Genomic DNA, 5,051 nt, shown 5'->3' on the forward strand with positions numbered 1-5,051 from the left:
GCTTCCATCGGCGTGTGGCAGGCTTTGCAGCCAGCCATGCCGGCCGCCTCCAAAATCTTCAGGGCATAGGAGCTTTGGCAGATGGTGATCTCTCCTGCCTCCTGCTTAACTTCCAGCCCAAGGTAGTAGCTCAGCAGGCCGAGATCGCTCATGTCAAACAGATGATGCATCTGTTCCTTGAACGCTGCGATCTCCTCCTCGCAGGTGCCCGTGATGATCAGGTCGTCGATCGTAGACGCCGACGATGAGAGTCGCCTTGCCGCTGCTCCTCTTGTACACAGTGTGCTCGAGCGGGCTCCGCTCAAATCCAAGCGAGACGAGAGATTCGTCCAGCTTGGCATTCCATGCCCGTGGCGCCTGACGAAGCCCATAGAGCGCCTTCCGCAGCCGCAGCACCTTGTTCTCGTTGCCGACGCTGATGTACCCCGGTGGCTGGTGCACGTAGACCTCCTCTGAGAGATCGCCGTTGAGGAACGCGGACTTTACGTCCATGTGATGCACCTGCCACTCACAGTGGGCGGCCACTGCGAGCAACAACCGCACGGTCTCCATCCTTGCTACCGGCGCGAAGACCTCGTCGAAATCCACCCCTTGTTGTTGGACGTAGCCCTTGGCGACGAGGCGCGCCTTGTGCTTGATCACATTGCCCTCTGGATCCTTCTTGACCTTGAAGACCCATTTGAGGCCAATTGCACGGTGACCGCGCGGGAGTGTGGCGAACTCCCACGTATCGTTGCCGCGAATCGACCCCAGCTCGTCGTCCATGGCCCTTCTCCAGCACGCCCCGGACAGCGCTGCGTCCACGCTGGCTGGCTCCTCCGCAGCAGCGAGGCACTGCTCGTCCAGCTCGAATGCATCCACTTCTGCTGCCAACACAAACTCATCGTACAGCTTGTTGGGCTGCACAATGCCGTCGCGTGCTCGCGTAATCATGGGATGCAGTGGGCGTGGTGCAGTGGGAGCTGTCGCTGAAGCGGTGGAGCTGGTACTTGGTGATGGTGAGGGGCAGCTTGTTGACACGCCGCCGCTCGCGAAGGCGTTTGGTGTTGGTGCAGGCGTCGCTGGTTCGGAGACAGTAGCTTCAACTGTCGTGGATGTTCTTGCAGGCAAGGTGTTTGTGGCTGGGTAGGACAGGAGCTCGACGTGGAATGGGGCGGCCTCCTGTGCCTCCGTCGTATTCTCCCAGTCCCAGCGAGTACCCTCGTCGAAGACGACATCGCGTGTGACGTGCACGCGATTGCCGACGGGATCGAAGACACGGTATGCTGCCGTTCCGGGCTCGTAGCCGAAAAACACCATCGGCTTGCTCCTGTCTTCAAGCTTTGACAGGTGCGGCTTCGTGATCTTGACGTGCACCACACAGCCAAACACGCGCAGGTAACTCACATCAGGTTTGTATCCATGCCATACCTCAAACGGAGTCCTACCGTCGACGCTTTTCGTGGGCGAGCGGTTCAAGAGGTATACGGCTGTTGACACCGCCTCCCCCCAGAACCTGGTCGGCACCGCCATAGCTTTCATCATGCTCCGTGCGGTGGCGATGATCGTTTGGTTACGGCGCTCCACAACGCCGTTTTGCTGCGGTGAATACGGCGCCGTGAGCTGCCGTCCCACACCCTCGTCTGCGCAGAACGCAGAGAACGTGGCCACCGTGAACTCTCCGCCGCGGTCCGTGCGGAGCAGACGCAGTTTGCGCCCTGTTTCCACTTCTGCTCCAGCCTTGAACTGCTTGATGGCTGTTGCGGCCTGGTCCTTCGTCGTCAGGAGCGTGAGCCACATGTGGCGGCTCAGATCGTCGACCAGCAGGAGGAAGTAACGACGCCCTCCTGGCGTCGCCGGCGTGATCGGACCGCACAGGTCGCCGTGCACCAGGTCGAGCAGGCCTGTGGCGCGTTTCTTGGCCTGCTGCGGGAACGAGGTGCGGCGCTGCTTGCCCGCCAGGCAACCGTCGCACAGCTGCCCTGCATGGTCAATCGTGGGCAGGCCGCGTACCATGTCGCGGCGCGCGAGCTTCTGCAGTGCGTCGAAGTTGAGGTGGCCGTAGCGTTCGTGCCACCTCCAGGATTCGTCACCGCGCACCGCGGCAAGGCACACTGGTTTGGCGATGGCGAGTGTGACGATGTACAGGCGGTTCCGCGCCCTGGGCACCACGACGACGAGGCGTTCGTGGCGATCATGGAGCTTGAGGTACCCATCACGGATCGTGATCTGGCAGCCGTTTTCCTCGAGCTGTCCGAGGCTGATGATGCAGCTGCGAAGTCGAGGAATGTGGTAGACGTCGACGAGGGCGAGGTGATCGCCGTTCGCGCACGCGAAGAGCACGGTGCCGCGCCCCTTGATCTCCACCAGCGATCCATCCCCGAACTTCACCGTGCCTGTGACGGAGGTGTCCAGCTCCGAGAAGACAGAGAGATGCCCTGTCATGTGGTTGCTCGCCCCTGTGTCGAGGAACCAGGTGTCGTCGCGGCGCGGCTCATTGGCGAGGAAGACGCGTTCCTCCACCAGATCGATGTGCGTGCCGTCGTCGTTCTGCAGCGTCGTTGGCACGTCCACTTGTGCCATCAACAGCGACGGGTTGTCGTCGTCGCTGATGGTGCAGGTGCGGATGTGAAGGGCGGCCTTCTCCTCCTCGCCGGCCTGAGCGAGGTGTGCCTGCGCACGGGGTTGCTGCTGTTGCCCCTTCCGTTCTCGCCGTGGCTCCTTGCAATCACGCGAGAAGTGCCCTGCAAACTTGTTGCAGTTGTAGCACTTGACATGCGACATGTCGCGGTCACCGTTGCCCTTGCCGTTCTGCGGCCTGCCGCGGCCTTTCTTGCCGCTGCTGCCGCCGGAGCTAGAGCCTTGCTCCTTGATCTTCTTGCCGCGCGCGATCCATTCCTCCTCCGTGAGGAGAAGTTGGGACCCTGCTCCCTCCGAGGAGCCGCCCCCGTACCGCCTCTCAGCAGACGTGAGGCGGCCGATCAGCTCCTCGACGGACAGCTCTTCGAGATCGAGCAGAGTCTCGATCGAACACGCTATCTGCGAGTATCTCGAGGGAACAAAATTGAGGATCTTTTCTACAATCTTTACCTCCGCCACTTTGTCGCCCAAGGCTCGCAGATTGTTGGCGACGTTCGTGGCGCGGATGGCGAAGCTATCGAGCGTCTCGCCGTCCTTGAACGCGAGCGCCTCGAACTCCCTGCGGAGGCGCTGTGCCGTCGCGTTGCGCGCGCGCTGCACCCCCATCTTCATCAGCTTGATCGCCTCCCACGCCTCGGCGGAGGTGTCCTTGGTGGCGAGGATGGGCACCAGCTCTGGTGGCACCGCACGGATCAGTGCCGAGAGCGCCGCCATGTCCTCGCGATCGCCCGGCTCTCCCATGCCGGACGTGGCCTCCCAGAGACCCTGCGCGCGCAGGTTGATTTTCATCACCTGCGCCCATTCGATGTAGTTCGTCGACGTCAGCGTGGGGTAGACGATGTGGGAGCTCGCGCCGGCGTCGCGGATTATGCGCTCGTGGACGACGACCTCGTTACTGCCCCTCCGAGTCACGCTCCTCCCGCGCGGCCGCGTCGACGGCGTCCGTGTCGGCGACCTCGTTGGCGACTTGCGCCCCCCCTTCTCCCCCGACTCTGCATCCTTGTCGCTGCCGGCCATGGCGATCCAGGAACTACGCGAACGCTGCTCTGATGCCAATTGTCAGACAGCGGCAGCAAAATCGTTTGGATTCAGATAGGAGACTGGGTTTTTGCGTTGCGTTCAATTCTGCAACTTTTCTCGTTTTTCTTCACTGTTATTTATACTGGATTACATAAAGATAAGGAGAGTGATCCGAGCTTAACGGTCGTGCCATCCCACGTACACTCGCCACCTCCCATGACGCCGCCATGCTCGCATGAGCTCGTGCCATCCCACGATGCGCGCACAGCAGCCTAACTAACTTGGCTGAAACAAACTAAGAATCGGTCAGTGCACAAACAGGCTCATGCACTAGCCGTTTTATTCCTAACTGAACTTGACTGACAACTAAACTAGGCGCAGGATTACAGAGACAACAACTCTCTCCGTTCCAAAATATAGTGCTTCCTCTATCTCCGTGCTTCAACTTTGACCAAAAATTTAACAAACAAGACCGATTGCGGCGGGAGCAAAAGTTATACCAGTGAATTCGTATTCAAAAAAAGTTTTCAATTATATAACTTTTTCTCCCGCTGCAATCGGTCTCGTTGGCTAAATTTATGGTCAAAGTTAGACCTCGGGAAACGTGAGCGCACTATATTTTGGAATGGAGGGAGTATTTGTTTTCCGAAATTCATGTAGTTTTATCTTGATTATCTATTGAATTGTGGGCTTTTCTCTGTATTTTTATGTGCTTTGCATTGCAATTCCTCTATTCTTTCAATTTTTTTAATGCTCCTATTTGATTTTTTCGCGAATACACAAATCTTGCATATCATTGCATTCATAGAAGGAATAGAATGAGTACAAAAGGGGGTACACCACATGACAGGAACGCAGGCAGGCGTGAACATGGTACCCGGAGCAGGGAGACAAGGGATGCTCAGCCCGAACAGGGGATACAACCTAGCTAGACCTACTAAGCCTGAACCAAGAGTGGCAATGCCGAACCAGCAAGAATACCAACATCGCGAAAGCCAAATCGGGGTCACCATGAGCGAGTAAGATAGCGCCTTCAAGAAGGAAGAACGACGTCGAGACACCATCGCCATCCGGTCCGGAGAAACCAGACCTAGGGTTTCACCTGAGCTTGAGGACGGGGCTCAGCCGAGGGCCTTGACAGCGCCTCCAAGTAGAAAAACGACATCCGCAAACGCCGCCGCTGCTAGCACCGGCAAGCCGGGCAGGGATTTCGCCTCGGCCTGAGGCGGAGCAATCCCATAGCCACCGCATCTGGAGTCGAAGATGAGGAAGCCAGCGCTAGTCGGAGCCACCATATCAGAGGGGGTTGGCGGGGCTGCACTTGCCGTCGAAGGGTGGCACCGCCTCCGAACCCACGAGCATTGGATTTGGCAAAAGGGGAGCTTTGAGAAATACAGGGCAGGCGGTGGAGC

The sequence above is a fragment of the Aegilops tauschii genome, chromosome 5, assembly GCF_002575655.3.
Source record: "Aegilops tauschii subsp. strangulata cultivar AL8/78 chromosome 5, Aet v6.0, whole genome shotgun sequence".
NCBI classification, from domain to species: Eukaryota; Viridiplantae; Streptophyta; class Magnoliopsida; order Poales; family Poaceae; genus Aegilops; species Aegilops tauschii.